Source organism: Thermobia domestica, chromosome 4 (genome assembly GCF_964235325.1).
Source record: "Thermobia domestica chromosome 4, izTheDome1.hap1.1, whole genome shotgun sequence".
Lineage (NCBI taxonomy): Eukaryota > Metazoa > Arthropoda > Insecta > Zygentoma > Lepismatidae > Thermobia > Thermobia domestica.
In genome coordinates, this window is record NC_137457.1 from 214,165,871 (window position 1) to 214,185,111 (window position 19,241).

The window sequence follows — 19,241 nt, forward strand, 5'->3', positions numbered from 1 at the left end:
CACACTAAAATAGAATTTTAAATATAAGTTTCAAGGGCATTCTGTAGCCCAACACGGGTTTTGTATGAAATCACATACTAGTTTTCCATGGCCTTTAGCTTTCTTGTTCCCTAAAAGAAACCTACAACACTCTTGAAAGATAGCCATGCGGCCTTTTCAGGTCTGTATAAAGTGTGTGTCCTTAATGAGCCTTCTAATTTGTGGCCCAACAAATATCCCTTTTTTTCAATTTAGCCCCCGATACTTGTGGTAACACTTCTCGCAAGTATTCGAATGCATTTGAACGAATTTCGAATACTTTCCTTGTCCATTCCTTTGACGAATGCCTTCATAAGGCCTAACTTTATATGAAGAAATAGAAGGATGTTCTGAGGATCAACTAGAGAAGCTTGTTTTACATTTACTTGTCCTGGAACAAATGCTTGACTTCCTGGCCATTTCTTTGTTTGGTAATGCTTTCCAGTGGCTCGACTGTCCCACGAATATAAAAAGCAACAATGTTTGGTGTAGCCACTCTATAAGTCAAGAATCAAAGCAATAGACTTCAAGTCTGCACAAATTTTCCACTTGTATTGCTTTTACTGAAGTACATTCAGTATCTTTGCCATATTTCATGTTTCCTTACGTCCAACAGCATCTGCTAATGTAACAGATGGTGTTTGATTTCCATTACGTAAGATAACGGCTTTAAGACTGTGTATCCGTCTATGAACAAACGTCATTTTTCAGGTTTTATGTTCGAAACTCACTACTATCATTAGTCCGTCAATGTTCCCACAAACATACACTGAATCCTTCATCTGGAAATAAAAAGAAAAATGTTGTTGTCGATTTCTGTAGAAGGTCACATTTGTGCTCTCATGTAAGAATCCCCATTCTTGCAACTTCGAGACTAGAAGTTCATCATCCTCTTTTGTCAATTTTAAATCATGTATGAGATCGTTTAGTTCTGGTTGCTGTAACTGAAGATTTGGGAATAAAGTCTTCATTGGATGACGCTAAGCTAATCTTCTGATGTTACTGCAATCTCTTCTTCATTAAGTACAGGATCAGTTGGTGCACTTGAGACAGACACACGATCATGAGGCACAGGTCTCATGGTAAATAGGATAAGATATCTTACGGTTATTTTTCTGGAATACCCAGACACACATGTCATACAAAAATAACAATTATTATAATGATTGGTTTGTTCCGCCAAACTGCAGGGACAGCAAACATGAGGCACCCAGTCTTTATCTTGGTCACCAACCTGACAGGCAAAGTACAGTCTGTAAGCTGTTTCAACTGTTCTTCCAATAGATCTCCATGGAACAAATGACACATATATAACAAAAACTATTAGGTTAATCTCTTTTCTTCTCCATGCTTTTAAGAAATATCACTCACTCACAAAAAAGAAGTGTTTCACAACAATGACTGTCACTGTTATGGTCACAAATACTACTGGTAACGTTACCTAGAATTTGGGAAAGCAGCGAGCATGTGCTACTCTATTTTTGTTTTCGAGGTCATTGTTTCTAAACGAATCACTGTTCTGTGACGGAAAGAAAAATAAATACAACACATGTAGAATACTTAAAAGTAGCATGTATTCGCACGCAGTACATAAAATTTTTGATACATAAGTGATAGGGGACATTTTGAAACCTCTATCTCACACTCAAAATGATTCACAATAATAATATCTAGCAACAATAATAAGAGATGGAATATCATAACAGGTGATATGCTTTTTGTTCCCATATTTATTGTATGAGATAAAGCTGCATTTTTTGGCTACGTACATTTTTACGTTGTATATGGTGGATTTTCATTTTTTTTTTTTAAATTTGTTTTCATCTTTTACAAATAGGGTACACTGAACACACCTGTTACACCAATGAAATCTGTATTACCAAACTTTTCGAACGGTGTATGGCTCATGGCTTTGTGACAATAAGAATAAGAATAGGAGTGAAGCAAACAAATGACACATTGTGGCGTTCGATTCCAAAATTTTAAAATCCATCAAGGCTTCTTGAATACTGCACTCTTTTAAACATTGTATAATTTCGATCTTCCTAATTTCTAACTACGATAGCCATGAATGTATAGTGTATTTGTGGGTGAAGTTTTGTTGCTGCACCGTTATCTGCAGTGTTGTCACCTTCTGACAAATTCTGAATTTGCCAATTTTTAAACATTCTTTTTAGTTTTTTCTTTCTCTTTTCTTCTAATGGACGACAATTGACACAAATGTCACACCGCTGAAATCTGTATTCCTCACCTTTCCGATAAAGCATCAATCGGAAAAGCCTTCTGACAATTAGGAAGGGAGCAGGGACGAAGAAAAAACTAGCAGTCTGGAAAATGTAAAGTGAATGGCCGGTTCCTAAGAGTTACCTGTAAATGAACAAAAATTGTGGGTGCCAGAAAATTTCTATGCGATTTCCAGATATCAGGGAAGGGAACACAATCAGAATCAGCCATTCCCCAAACTTCTGCCAAATGTGTGTTTGCTACGGTAATTTATAACTTTGCTCACAAAATTAGAGCATTAAATTAGGCCATTTCCAATTGAAGGGTATTGGAAAATGTAAAGTGAATGGCCGGTTCCTAAGAATTATCTGTAAATGAACAAAAGTTGTGGGTGCCAGAAAATTTCAATGCGATTTCCAGATATCAGGGAAGGGAACACAATCAGAATCAGCCATTCCCCAAACTTCTACCAAATGTGCGTTTGCTACGCACTGAGATTTTACTATTATTAAAAATATCAGGAATATGCAAGGTCCAACATGAATGTGAAATTACATATTTCGGGAAAATAAAGATGACTGTAGAAGACCGAATACTTTAATATGATAATCCGAGAAACGAATTAGAAATTCATAATTAACAATGAAAACCTTAAAAATACATTGTAAAAGTTGTCTTAATTCAGTCGAGCAGTTTGATGAAAAACAACTCTACTTATGGGAATGACAGTAACTGACCTATACCTATTGGGATTGGGAGGTTGAAAGTTCTACAACTTTCTAGATCCACTCCTTCATTCATCTACTTCGCACCCTAGATTTTAGTGAAACTTCGTTCTCGAAACTTCTATGCGTAAATGACAATCTCTGATTTCCATACAATATGATGAGAAGAATATGCTTTTATAAACTTTTACTTTAATTCCAACTATACTGTTTTGGTACTTCCTGGTATCTTCCTCAGCACATCTGGCTAACTTACATGCTCCTCTTCTCGCTTCCTAAGTTTATTTTGCAATATTTCGTGTGTACACCGTTAAAAATGATAAGGTCAGAAAGCTTGGTGATGTGAAAATGTGAATTTTCCTTAATTTAAAAACGCTTCCTCTAATATCGAGAAAAAAAATAAAATTTATTAGAGAGCGTTGTACGATCTTGTGCTAGTCTCTAAAAATGCTTTGTGACTTTGCTATTATAATCTAGCTTTAAGGCTAGATTTGTACGCTGAACTTACATGATTACTGACCTCTTTAACTACCCATGAAATTATTCTATAAATAAAAATTTTCAAGTATGTAATAAATATTTAACCAATATATTGTGTATTTTCACTAAACACTCCTTTGTTAACATATTTTTCTGTATATTGAATTCGTGGAAATCACTGCTTTATTATTTGCACTGGCAGATTTCATCGTGGTTTACTGAAGCTTTGATACTAACCAAACGTTGACATTTGGTTTATGTTTTGAAATCTACGAATTCTGAGTAGTGTGTTCTGACCATTGAAATATATCAGAGAGTAGTGTTTAAACAATATAGCTAATAGTTCATTGATTATTGGATACAGTAAATAAAAGGCAAATTTAGAAATGGTATTCATAGTTTGTCTACATATAAATTTCCTTGATCAAAATTTAATTTTAGATTTATTTATTTTTTACGAAAATTGATTCCAAAGCTTCCTTTTCCGTGCGTTCTTTAATGATGCAGAATCCTGGCATGTGTATCCGAAACAACGTGAAAAATTAATTTTTCCCCAAACAGAATAGAGCCATTCCACGTGAAATCAACCAAATTTTCAGGAAGAAAAGACCTCGTCGTGTCAGAATTTGATGAAACTTGGTGTACATGTAGGCCCTTATGAGAGATGATCATGCACCAAATTGTAGCCCTGTATCCCCGTAGCTTCAGAGTACAGGGTGGTAAAAAATGGACAAATTTGATGTTTTTTGTAGAATCTTGTTAGCTTCAATTGGTCACATCTCTCGTAAATATTGAGCTACACAGAAAAATAATATGCCATTTTGAAGAGGAAAGAATAGGCTACAAGATATGTCAGGAACATTTATTTGAAAATCAAATATCATTTTCCGGGAAATCCCGGGAAAATATTGGACCAGTAATAACTCAGAAAGTGCCCATTTGATTTCCTTGAAATTGGGTACCAAGGGAGCCCCATATATCCGGCTAATTGCGCCAAATGTCAACTTGGGCCAAGAATGGGCCTGGAGTCTTCAATGATTTTCGTGTGACCATGTCGGAGGAGACACCTGGGGTGCGAATGTGGCAACTTGCCAATTTGTTAGTACTGGTAAAGTAAGGTGTAACTGACCTAGCAGTAATATTTTTCTGGTGCAATCTGTATTTCAGTAATCCTGTGGGGATCTCTGGAACATTCCATCATCAATTGTAGTACATTGCATTGAACCAGAACATTCTGGAAGGTTCTCGAATCGTCTGGAACATTCAAGAAAGTTCTAGAATCATCGGGAACATTAACTATCAGCAAGATTCCAGTACCTAATACAATGATTTTTTAAAAGTCCTTTAGGAATAATCACTCTCTTGATAATTTCAGGTTTGTAATTGTTTTTCAAGAAAAGAATATTTTATTTTTAATTAGCCCTAGTCAGGCTTGATTTTTTTTTTAAAAAATACATATTTTTTTAAACATATTTTAAAGAGGTTCCCAACTTCCCTCACAGTCCCCCACTCCACCCATTGCTTTAAATGTCTAATTACAAAATGTATACAACTCTTGCTTTGGAAAACTTTACGATCTCAGTCATGTTTCTAAGACTATTAAAACAATTTTATAAATTTATAACTTCATATCTATATCTATATCTATATCTATATCTATATCTATATCTATATCTATATAACTGTTTATTTTTAATTCACAATGATATAATACACACAAAATATACTTGAATAGTGCTATCTAATATCACAGCTTCTAAGTCACAATGCATTTTCGGCTACGTAGATCACTTCGTTAACACTTACATCCAATAAACACAGCCAAAGAAAGAGTATTATAATACACACTGTGCAAGTAAATAGTTCTTCAGTAGATTCTGTACCAGGCTTATTGTAAGTAATAAGTCATAAGGCAGACATATACATATATGAAATCAACCACTTTATATGTAACACAGAAAAAACTTTAATACATTAGCCTATATACAGTATTTTATATGCTTTATAAAATATGTAGCACAAAATTTTATGTACTATGCTATATAGTTTCCAGTATACATTTCATAACAAGTATATAATTATTAATTCACAACGATTATTCTTACACTCAAAAGGTACACGCATTTAAGACAGTATCTTTTTCAGTCTTTTCACCTCACCTCATTCTCCAGTTCTTCCGTTACTTCATTAGCACTCTGCATTACTTTATTAGCCATTACTTCATTAGCATCGTCTCTTCAATTCTAATTGTTTTATTTCTTCTGCTGCTAACTTTTTTTGGCTGTGTTATCTACTTTTTCTTGTACTTTTCTACAGCATCATTACTCAATGTTGATGCATTTTTGGACGCATGGATCATCATCTTCGGAACACTAATAGCTAATACCCCACCAACTGTAGAAACTGCATCATACACCATACGCTGTGCAATCAAGCTACATTCATGAAGATTCTCTACTAGGCATTCTTTGTTTATGGAAAAAAACTCTTTCAATAACAGCGTTGGCGTGAAACAAAACCAGTACTTTTTTGTGTGAAGTGGACTAGTTCTCTGGAAACATTATGTTGAAAATAGGCGGTTCTTAGAATAGTCCAATAGATCAGTTTTGGGATCAAAGTTGTTAGAGATACTTCATTACTTCTTCCTTTGATGAGAAATCTAAGTAGTCTCGTTTTGCAGTGTCAGCTTCCATACTAGATAATTGATTTGTCTCAACAAGAACTTCTAATGCAGCAGTCACTCTGTAGGTCTGTAGCAGCTGGCACCTCTAACAAACTTGAAAGCAAGAGGGCTTTCGACAAAAAAATCTTCATGCATATATCAACAAGGAATTTTGTAGTCCCCATAGAACTGAAGAACTTTCCCATCTTTTATTACCTTACCGTTTAAAGCTGCTTAGGCTGCAAATCCAATGTCAACAACACGGAAGGTCTTCAGGTTTTCTGTCTTCTTCAAATCAATTGAGAGAAGCTTCTCACTAGTATTTGCCGATCCCAAAACCTGATTCTTTACAATTCTTGCCAACAGGTGTCGAAGCATAGTGAACTCAGATCAGTGAACATAAAAGGCAAAAGAGGATCATTACTCTGATATTTGGAGAGACACTGCTCTAGTTCAAGAGAAACAGAACGCATGAATTCCAACTGTGTGGGAGCAGGTCATTTCTTACAAAAGGTTTTACAATTACAATGTTTTCTGATGCAGTAAGTTTTTTTTTATTTCTCTCTCAAAAGCATCAACATACTTCTTAATATGTGACAGCATTTCCACAGCTCTTTCGATAACTTTGGGCTTTCGACCTATTTGATAGAGCAAAACTTTATAGGAAAGAGATGTGACCCTGTTATGCGTTTGTAATCTGCACGTCTACTTGGGTAGTTCTTGAAGAAGTAATACAGAGCGCAAAAATCTGTGAATATACCATTTGGAGTTGTTATTTGCGGTTTTATATGCACCGTGAATAACATGCAAGAAGCATTACCAAAGTCCAACAGCTTCGGATCTGCAGGTGAATCATTTAAGTACTTCTTTAGGCCCGTCCATTGATACTTGCAGCATCTTTTTCGTATCCAAACCAGTGTCTTTCAAGTTTTTAAAAATGCCATCAGATGGTCCTCAGCAGTAGCATGACATAAAAATGCGGACATAAGATATCTTGTTCGTCCCAAAATCTAAAACTATATCCATTTGATCCTTCTGAGCGACAGGATTTAAACTTTCATTAAAAGAAATACAGATGATAGGGCACTCTTTAACCACGCTTGTCAATTCGTTTTGAAAGTATGGGCACAGTCCATGTGTAACTAGGTATCCTTGTGCATCTTGAACTGCTTCGCAATTTCACCGAGAAACTCACTTTAAAAAGATCACTACAAATGCCAAACTTCTAGCAGAAGAAGGGTCATAACTTGATTAATAGCCCACAATATTTCTGCAGTAATAACTTCCTCCTTGATGATAAAATTGTTGAGTACTTCTAGGCATAACACAAATATTAAATGTTGTGATTCTGTTATCAATAACACAAGTAAGTTCGTTATTAACAACTGAATTTCGCACTTCACGAAGTTCAGTTTTCACCGAAACAGAGTTGTAGTTGATGGGGTAGCATTCAGGAACAGTGTCTGTAGTTGCTTCCTTAGTAGGTACCATGTGAAACAGTTTTTTGGTCAAACTTGAAGAATTTACACTTTTAATATGCATTTTGCTTTCGGCATGAAATCGAACTGAAGACATCCCATCTTGCTAATATAAAAACTTGTCAACCACAAAGAGCAATACCCATTATACTTATCGTTTTCTCTGAAGCCAATTCCAATTTGAATTTATTGGTCTGTCCAACCACTCATCTTTGAAAGTCTTTCCTCTTATTTTACTCATTGTCTCTGAACAGATAAGTGCGACACTAATGTAAGTAAATAAATAACAATGGATGCAGTATATTATATACATAATATATTCAGGGCTGCAAACTTGCTGTAGGGTAAAATTTACTGACTAAAAATGTGGGAATGCTGTCTAAATACCTGACAGTACTGACATCAATCCTCACTTAAAATATGAAGTAGGCTAGGCTACAATAACAAATCAAATAATTAACTGCTTTTAAAATTGGCCTCCTTCTCCCCACTGAGCAGCTGTGAAAATTGAAATTCGATCTTTAAATGATAAAGAAATGCGATAGATAGGTAATGCTGTGCAATCATCGAAGCCCAGAGAAAATCACAGCTGCTTAGGCCAATTTTCTTGCCTCCTTCTTAATATACAGTATAAAAACAAAGAAGTACGTACACAAAAATTTGTATTGCATTGTGTACGACAAAAAAAAAAAAAGTGTGTTACTGTTAGGTGTAAGTAGCTGCTCATGAAAGTGCTGAATTCTTTACACAAGCAATGTGTCACATCCATACCAAACATTAAAACTAGCCCTCAGTTTCCCATTATTGGGCATACTTTTACTGACTATTTGCAGCCCTGTATATTGTATATATAATATAATGCATCCATTGTTATTATACGTAAAGTACTGAAGGAAAAAAAAAAAAAAAAAAAAAGAAAAAAGAAAAAGCACGGAAACTGAAAACAGTAGAAACAGGGACTATCTGCAACCGCAAGAGCGGGAGGAGGGTCTTAACGCCGAATCATTGGGAAAAATTACCATTTATTATTCAGTAACTGTACTGTATTACATAAATATTGTTCTATAAAATCACTTTTTTCATGACCTGAAACTCAATTTCACTACTTTCATGATCTCTTGACCGACAACCCCACCTCATAGCTTTCATGTCCAGTAGACACCCTGCTCGGAGGTCTGATACAGTAAGCCAAGAGCATTATTTGTATTATATAAATGTATTATTAATTTATATTACAACTTGTATAAATAATTGCATATTATTCTATTCTACTTATAATGCAAGATTGTTATTACCCTGGACTTTTGGAGTTCAAAAATCCAGGGTAGATTATAATGATAATATTTGTATATTTCATAATTTTTCCAGTATGTGGATCAAAATTTCAGTGTATTTCCAGTATCAAAATTAAATTCCAATATAATTCAAGTATATCCAGTATTTCCAGTATCAGTAGACATCCTATTCTAGAAAGTTCTCGAATCATCTGGAACATTCAAAAAAGTTCTAGAACCGTCTAGAATATGCTAGAAAGTTCTAGAATTATCTGGAAGGTTCGTTACCTGTATAAAAGCAGAGGATATTGACACTGCATACCATTAAGCTTTTAGTTCTAGACTGGACAACAAGTCTAGCTGCAAGTGTCTATATAGTGTTCAAGCATAGCTAGTGAGATCACTGTGACTATACAGCAGATTTCCCGGAAATTTAAATGTTGGTAATTATTTTTACCTATGAAAAGGAACGAGATAAACCGAAATAAATGTTCGTACCACGGTGCTATAATACCATACATAAACTTTAATTTTAGCTATTTCCAAAATTTGAAGTGCGCCAACAAACTCTTCACAAAATTCGAAATGCAATCATTTATGTATCCATGTCTTATGAAATAGAACGAATCCCTATATTCACTTATATAATCATATAACGTGATAGACTCTCATCAAAGAGGATATATTAGGTCAGAAACCTCCATTATCAGCAATTTTTCACCCATAAAAGGAAACGAGATGAGCCTCCGAACCTTAAAAAGGTATACACCCTGCCAGGTATACTATCATACTCAATTTTTAGTTTCTGACAATTTCCAAAATTTAAGAATGGATCAACGTACCTATTGCCAAAATTTAGAGACGGTAATCCTACGTACTGTTAGCCAGGAACCATGAGTCCTGATTCAAAAATCACACATCAATGACGTCATACTACATAATACCAGGTGAGAGACTAATTCTACATTTCCCGCCAAGAGGGTACGTGACCTTTATCAATATAAATCGTCATATGATCAAAATCACCAATTAGTGGCAATTAATATGAAACGCTCGGATTATTACTGTGTGTTACCAGTATACGTGTAAATTATCGAAATTTTCACAAATGGTGGTGCCACCAACTTCTAATAAACTGGGCTATTTTAGGTGAAATTATTTTAAAATGGTGCAATCAATCAAGCAACTTCTATTAGTTTTATCTTATTCTGTACGTTACAGGGAAAGGTGTATAAGTATGTAAATTTTACTGATTGCTTATGAATGTGGAATGTTTTAGATTTTTACCAGATTTACCGCTAGTAATGACTGCATTACAGACTTAAGACGTAGATGGAAAATAGGAGCTCCTTAGCTGACAAATCTCTGTTATCGAACTTAATATACAGAAAGACAATAAATACATGCTATTCTGAACTTATAATGTTGGAATCAAACAAAAGAGAGCGAAAAAGAGAGAAAGAAAGTCTATTTTACCCTTACAATGATAAATCAAATATGTAAATCTTAACCGCTAAAGACATGATTTTGTTAGTAATATGTACAATGCTCATTCGTTGAGAAACCTAAGGAAGCATGACGTTATTTACGGGAAGCGATGACAAATGATTCATGTCTGAAGAATTTATTTCTTATGTATCTTTAATTCCCAAAATAATAAAAGCAGTGGGAAAATGATCGATCTGGGCCATACTAGGCCAATCCAGATTCCGCCTGATACGAAGTACTCGCTAGTCCAGTGTCGCACGATACGCCATGACCCATGTACCGTCCCACCATGGAAAATCGAACACTCCAAAAACTCGTTCTCTTTTATGACCACTTTTTGGAGCTGTATTCGTTCCCTTTTATGAGCATATTTTCCAACCCCTATTTTAACATAGCAGAAATTACATAACACTATGTAACATAGCAAAGACTACCAACATAATAAGGGGGTGTATACGTTCCCTTTTATGAGCACTTTTTTCAACCCCTATTTTAACATAGCAGAAACTACGAACACACACAACTATGTAACACAGCAGAAAGGCTACTAACATTTTTAATATAGCAGAAATAAGATTACGAACACATTTCGCAACTCCTAAATAAGAAAGGCTACGACCAACTTTTTAACAATTCTTTAACATAGCCTAGGGATGTATTCGTTTCCTTTTACGAGCACTTTTTTCAATCCCTATTTTAGCATAGCAAAAATTACACGAGACTACGAACGCATATTTTAACAGCACTCTTATGTATAAAAGAGTATGACACCTTTTTTTAACTTCTATGTAACATAGTAGAGATTAGAGTCTTTTGCGGGGGTAGCTATTCCTAGCGGAGCTCATAAAAGAATATCTATTTTTTAATCCATATGTATCATAGCATCAATTACACATAATGAAAGATTACGCAAGAAAGACTACAAGTATTTACCACTTGAGCGGGACTAAATATTTGCTTACTGTGTGCAGTCTATTAAAAAACTGTGTCAAAAGTTAGTTGTTGTTATATAACTTTGTGTAAAAAAAATTAATAGTGTTTTAAAGCTCGTTTGTAAAAAAAAATCTATCTTATCAATTGGTTACTTTCCTCTGGAGAATGGTGAAATAAAACGTGTAAAACACACGGCTTGGCAACAGTGACTTTTATCTCTTTTCGTTACTTCTAAGTCTAGCGCTGTCGTGAACGGAAGTAGTGGTGTGTGTGTGTGTGCTCTATTTTTGTGTTTTATCCTTTACCTGGAATCGGTTCCTAAGATCCAGTTCTGAACAGTGGTGAAGTGTTATTTAGAAGTTCTGTTACATTATAAAGGCTAATATAAAAAGGAAGTGAGTTGTAAGTGAATCAACGTGTTAAATCAGGTATGTAGCATTTTCATATCTGTGCATGTTTCTGCCTGTAATCATTTTAAGGAAAAAAAAATAACAAATTAACAATATTTACAAGTGCATTACGTAACAAGGAATAACTTAAAATTGCGCTCTTTACTAAAATCAAACAATATTCATTAGCAATCCGCGGATTAAGTTTTAGGTAGATAAATAAATAAATAACAGCTTTGAGGGTAATTAAGATGGCGTCAGAGCATTACGTAACCCATGAGTCATTTCAAGCTGGTTTGCAAAAACCGTGCGTATCATAAAGCTGTTAAACAAACAAACAAAAAAACAAAAAAAAAAAAAAACAAAAAAAAACAAAACAAAAAAAAAAAAAAAAAACCTAGCTGGGGAGTTTGAAAAATGAAATGAAATCTTTAAGTTTTACGTCCCACGGTTATGCCGGTTAGGCTAAAGGAGATGGTGATGATGAGAGATGAGTGAAATGGTGGAATGAAGAAAGTGGGAGGAAACGGGAGAACCCCGAGAAAACCCGCGAGCACAGTGTTTGTCCACCACAAAGTCCACACGGCGCGAGCTGGGATCGAACCCCCTGGGAAGTTTGAAAAAATGATATTAAGCACTTTTTATTTATTTTGTTTACTTCATTATTTGTCAGCTGTTTAAAGAGTGCAAAGGAATGCAGTTAATCTTTGTGACTTCCGCTTTTAGGTTATCAGTTATATAACTTCCGTCATATGTTGACAATTCCTATTGCGTCATTAACAGAGGTGATTATTTTTTAGTTCGTCTAGAGTGACTCGACCCGGATTTTAAAACATTGTACTAGTGTAGTTAGATAATACATTTCAGCGTAATAAAAGATATATCATTTTACTTGGTACCATATCCGATAAAATTTTGAGTAGCATTTTTTAAAATTAGCCGTTTTGTGAAAGTTTACCTTGATGCAGCCTGGAGAGTAAATTCGTGTGTTTTATTATTATTATTATTATTATTAATAATAATAATAATAATAATAATAATAATAATAATAATAATAATATTATTTTCAGATTCGAAGAGAATGTGCTGACATAATTACAAGAAGTGGTTAATTTCACAACCGTATTATAGTTGTTACATTTATATTAGGTTGTTAAGAATTAAACAAACATTTTGTTATTTAATAGTGATAGTAGTGACTTTATAGTCAAAAAAGACGTCATTTTCAAACTACAAAAATGACAACAAATTACGTAAAAAGAAGTAAGCTTAATAATCAAATCATACCAAATCAAAGTGTACTTAATGATAATTTGAAACATTTTATACTGGAAGATAATACATGAAATCAAGATAGTGGTTGTTTATTAAATAATAAGAAAAATGAATGTTTGGAAATATTAAAACAGGAACAAGACAATTCATATTTTAAAGTAAATTTTTCTTTGGCTACAACTTTTGAGAAACCAGTAGATTTAGAAACGTGTCGATTTTACGTTAACAGCGGAAACGAAATTATTTTACCTACTAAGGATTTGAATGATATAATTGAAAAATTATTTAATAAAATTTTAGTTGAGCAAGAAAACAGAGCAATTAAAAGATCAGTCTGGTCTTTCATACTCTGAACCTAATCATAAATTAGGAATTAAAATCAGTAAATACGATCCTTTGGCGGCCTCATCATATATAAAACTACCTCAATGGAATTTATCTAAAAAAAATGCGTTTTAAATATTCAAAATAATGATAATAGATGTTTTATATATTGTATTCTAGCAGCATTACAGATCTTTATGTAAACATATTGATGTATTTGTTATTCTTTCACCTTATATTACTCTGGCTTAATTATTAAAATAAATAAACCGTTTCCACTATTACAACCTGTATTTAACTTCTACCTCAAGACATGAAGATTTTTCATCAATCACCAATTTACAAAATTAACTTGACAATCCAGATAAAAAATCTATGCTTCTTCTTTTTCCTCTTTTTAGGCATGTGCACGGAAATCTAACCATTTCCGCCCTCAACATCCTCCTCCCCTTCAACTATTGTTCATATCCCCATCTATCCGGCAGTTTACGTATTCTTTCTGACCTTCTCCTGTATTCTGTACTACTAGCCTCTGTTTGCTGTGGTATACAGCCCCTTGTTTCACTTTTACCATTGGTCCCATTCAAATAACTGTTTTCCAACCGACGGTCTGCTCCTAACTTCCCAGTAACTTTATACTCGGGACTTTTTAACTTCATCTCACTCTTATTCTCTGAGACTGTTTCCTTATTCTCCACACTGTTATTTAAATCATTAATTCTTACTTGGTGTCTATGACACTTACGGATGGTACCGTTCACTAGCACTTCTAAAATGTTATTACCCAAGTACGTACAAAACGTCCTTTAATAAATTTAGGCACGTCTCCTCTATAATTCTTTACCCATACAGACATGCCTTCCTTCCAATTTAGTTCCACTCGTCTCGAACCAATCTTTGTTTCAGCCTGACTATTGAATACTGCCGGAGTAACATTATACCATGAGCGTGGTTTGAAAGAGAACACCAAGGAAGCTGGTGAAGCATTGATAATTTTCAACGGTGTGTGTAAAAGAGCATAATTAATTTCTTTTAACCATCTAACTACGCATTGAACACTAATATGATACCCATTCTGAACATATCTTTTCTTTATTAATTTTTTAAAAGTTTGCACCGCCCTCTCAGCGCTACCATTACTCTCTGGGGAATATGGTGGTGTAGACACTAATCTTATACCTCTCTTCCTGCAATACTCTTGAAACTAATGACTTCTAAAAGGCGGTCCATTGTCAGTAACTATCGTTCCAGGAAATCCTACTAATTCAAATAACTCTTCTAAACAATTTAATGTTGTGTAAGTGTTCGTAGAATCTACCTTCCAAACTTTGACCCAGTGTGAGTAAGTATCCACCATTATTAGAAAAAGGAACCCAAACAACTGACAATGATCTACATGTATTCTACCAAAAGGTTTTTCCGCATTTGGCCAAGAACAATAATTATTTCTAGGTGAACTATTAGCCATAGCTGCACAAATTTCACAACTTTTTACATAATTGTGCAATTCATTGTTCATATCAGGCCACCATACTTCATCATTCGCTAGTTTCACTGTGGCATACTCTCCCAGATGATCTTTGTGTAATCTTTCCTTATAGAGTGCTCTCAACTTTCGAGGAATCACTATTCTTCCCTTCCAAAATAAACAGTTTCCATGTAATTCCAATTGAAATCTTCTTCTGTACATCTCCTGATATTCCTTATAATCAAAACAAGGTGGCAATCTCTTGGGCCATCCCTGCAACATCCACTCTTTAATCTTTATTATCATATGATCTTTTTGAGACTCTTCTTCTATCTCTGTTTTATCTAAAATTGTAGTTGAAATTTCACTTATGTAATCCGGAGCTATTCGATCTTCCTCTGTAGAAACATCCAAAGGAAATCTTGACAAAAAATCAGCCACCTTGACTGACTTACTATACACAATATCGCAATCGTAATTAGCTAATAGTAAGAACCATCTTTGCATTCTTGGAGAAGCTCCATCAGGCGGGGCTTTCAATCCGAAAATCCACTTCACAGGTTGAGTCCGTGATAATCTTGAAGATTCTACCAAACAAAAATTTATGGAATTTACGCAGAGGATGTTGAGGGCGGAAATGGTTAGATTTCCGTGCACATGCCTAAAAAGAGGAAAAAGAAGAAGCATAGATTTTTTATCTGGATTGTCAAGTTAATTTTGTAAATTGGTGATTGATGAAAAATCTTCATGTCTTGAGGTAGAAGTTAAATACAGGTTGTAATAGTGGAAACGGTTTATTTATTTTAATAATTAAGCCAGAGTAATATAAGGTGAAAGAATAACAGTATTGTATTCTGAAGAAAATTTAGTCATTATAGTCTTATAAAAAATCTCAATGCTTTTTTGAAAAGTCAAAAAGGGAAAACATATAAAATTGCCTCAATGGATTTTATCTAAAAATGCGTTTTAAATATTCAAAATAACGATAATAGATGTTTTATGTATTGTATTCTAGCAGCATTGCACCCCGCAAAAGATCATCCACATCGTGTAAATAATTACATACCATATATTAATACTTTACCACCTTTGTTTGAACAAACAGATGTAACATTCCCTGTTGAATTAACAAGCATAAAGAAATTTGAAAATATATACAATTTTAAATTTATTAATGAACCAATTTCTATCAACATATACGGAATTGATTATGATAACGAAACGATTATGACATATAAGCGAAAACAGATCTGTAAGTAAACATATTGATTTATTGTATTTAAAAGATTTAAACTCCCATTATTGTTTAATTACAAATTTAAATAGTTTAGTTAGAAGTCAGTTTGGTACTCATCAAACATTTATTTGTAGACGGTGTTTATTACATTTTTATAATAAATCAAAAATAGAGGAACATGAGAAGTTATGTAAAGATCACACTCCAACAAAAATTAAAATGCCCAAACAAAGATGTTTTAAAATTTAGAAAACTAAAATTATTATTAGTAACCGATGTCGTAATTGTTGCAGATTTCGAAAATTTACTGAAACCGATAAATAAACAAATTGGATCCAACACGAAACAAATTCAAGAACACGTTCCGTGTAGCTTTAGTTATATTGTATGTTGGAGTAATCAATATATAAAATCAGAACTAGTTATTTATCGTAGTGAAAATGTGGCAAATAATTTTCTATCTGCTAGGGAGAAGGAATTTAAAAAAAATTAAGAAATTTATTAGATGAACAAAAGCCAATATTACCATTAACTGATTCTCAGCTACAGGATTATAATCATTCTACTAAATGTTCTGTTTGCAATAGTAATTATTAGAGTGAAAATAGAAAAGTGAGACATCATAATCATTTAACTGGAAAATATATTCCCACGGTGTGTAATAATTGTAATTTACAAATTAAACGACAAAGTATTCCTGTATTCTTTCATAATTTATCTGGATATGATGAACATTTATTCGTGAAAGAACTAGGCTGCACACCTGGCAATATATCTGTTATTGCGCAAAGCACTGAGAATATTATCACATTATCCAAACATTTTAATTTTAATGGTAAACCTATTGAGTTACGTTTTGTTCACTTGTATAGATTTCTCCCTTACAGTCTTGAAGATTTGGTGTCAAAATTAAAACCTGAACAATTCGTATATACAAGACAAAATTTTTCAGAAGATAAGTTTCCTTTAATTCTTCGTAAGGGAATTTATCCGTATGAACACATAACAGATTTGGATAAATTTAAAGAAACTGAATTACCCGCGAAAGAGGCGTTTGATAGCAAATAGAACGGAACATAAATTTCCGAGACCGACTACCAATATGCACAACAGATTTGGCATACGTTTAATTGTCAAAATTTAGGGGACTACCATGATCTGTACTTAAAATGTGATGTACTTCTCACAGCAGATGTATTGGAAAATTTTCGGAAAACGTGTTTAAGTATTTATAGTATTGATCCAGTTAATTGTTTTACTGGCATGGCAAGCCATGTTACATAAGACGAAAATTGAACTTACTTTACTTTCCGATATTAATATGTATATGTTTATCGAAAAATCGATTCGTGGAGGTATTACACAATCTGGTTTAAGGTATACGAAAGCTAATAATCCTTACTTACATGATTTTGATCCTCAAAAAGAAAGATCGTATATACTATATATTGATATGAACAATTTATGCGGTTTGGCAACGATTGATTATTTACCATATGGTGAATTTCAGTGGTAAGAAAACATTGAGCATTGTCAAGACAAGAACAAAATTATAAATTGGCCCGCTGATAGTGATTGGGTTTTCTTTCTGGAAATGGACTTAGATTATCCGAACAGTTTACACGAAGACCATTGTGATTTTCCGTGTGCTCCCACAAACGAAATTCCACCAAATGGTAAATACTCAAAATTACTTTTAACAATTAAGTCTAAAACAAATTATATCTTACATTATAGAGTCTTACAATTTTATCTAGCGCAAGGTTTAATGTTGGTAAAAGTACATAAAATATTATGGTTTCGTCAATCTAAATGGCTTGCATCTTATATACAAGAGAATACTAAGCGTCGTGCAAATGCTAAATTGAATTTGAAAAAGATTTCTATAAATTACTAAATAATGCTGTGTTTGTGAAAACCATGGAGAATGTACGTAAACGTATAGATATAAAATTAATTAATGATGAAAAAAGTGCAAAAAGTTAGTTGCGCAAGATCAATTTCAAGATTGGATAAAGTTAGGAGACAATCTTGCATTATTTAATGTTAAAAAAATCTGTCACTTCAAATAAACCGATATATGTAGGAGCCACTGTTTTAGTTATCAAAATTAGCAATGTATCAATTTCATTATAATGTCATGAAACCTTGATATGGAGATAAGCTTACTATTGCTTACATGGACACTGACGCATTTATTTATTTTATTAAAACTGAAGATGTTTATGAGGACATAAAATAAATGATTGACTATTTTGATACTTCGAATTATCCACAACCCAACCCCTATAATATTCCATCAAAAAATAAAAAGGTTTTAGGTAAAATGAAAGACGAAATGGAAGGTATACCAATTAGTGAAACTGTTTGTTTACGAGCTAAAAATTATGCAATAAAAACTGCTGAAAATAAAGAATTGAAAAAATGTAAAAGGATCAAGAAAAATGTAGTTAAATAACACATTACGTTTGAAGACAATAAATAATGTTTATTTGAAAGCGAAAATATTCACAAAACCCAATATGAATTTAAAAGTGAATATTATAATTTAACCACAAATCAGGTAACAAAAAATGCACTAGATCCCCATGACGATAAACGAAAAATTTTAAATTGTAACATACAGACTGTTCCTTGGGGGTATCATAACAAAGACTTAACATGTGGGATTTGTATATTGTAAATGTGATATTTTAGCTTTTTGTATATATTAGTGTAATAGTATTGGTAAAAATGTCACGATCAGTTCGAGAACAAATAGTTGCAGAATTACATACAGGTGAAAGACGAAACTATCCTCGAATACCCGTTATAACGAAAGGAATTCATGATCTATGACAAGCTGATTTAGTTGAAATAAATAGTGGAAAATTGAAAGGTCTAGCAATTAATCGAAATTTCAAATATTTATTAACTGTGATAGATACATTCTCTAGATATGCTTGGGCTATTCCTGTGGAAAATAAAACTGGGAAAGAAATTACACAAGCATTTACAACAATTTTAAGAAAAGTAAACAAAAACCCAACATTTTTACAAACTGACAGGGTCGAGAACTTTATAATGCAGAGTTTCAGAAGGTAATGAAACAGAATAACATTAAATATTATTCCACATACAGTGATGTGAAAGCAAGTATTGTTGAAAGATTTAACAGAACATTACGTAATTTACTGTGGCGACAATTTACATTGCAAGGGAATTATAAATGGCTTGGTAATCTGTCGGAATTACTAAATAAATATAATAATAATATTCATTCTACTA

At 33.3% G+C, this 19,241-nt stretch overlaps 1 protein-coding gene across 2 annotated transcripts in view; it reads right to left on the minus strand.

Annotated features, from left to right (window-relative positions):
• Nucleotides 1-19,241, minus strand: part of RagC-D (Ras-related GTP binding C/D) — a 145,277-nt gene that overhangs the window by 17,404 nt on the left and 108,632 nt on the right. The window lies entirely within an intron of this gene.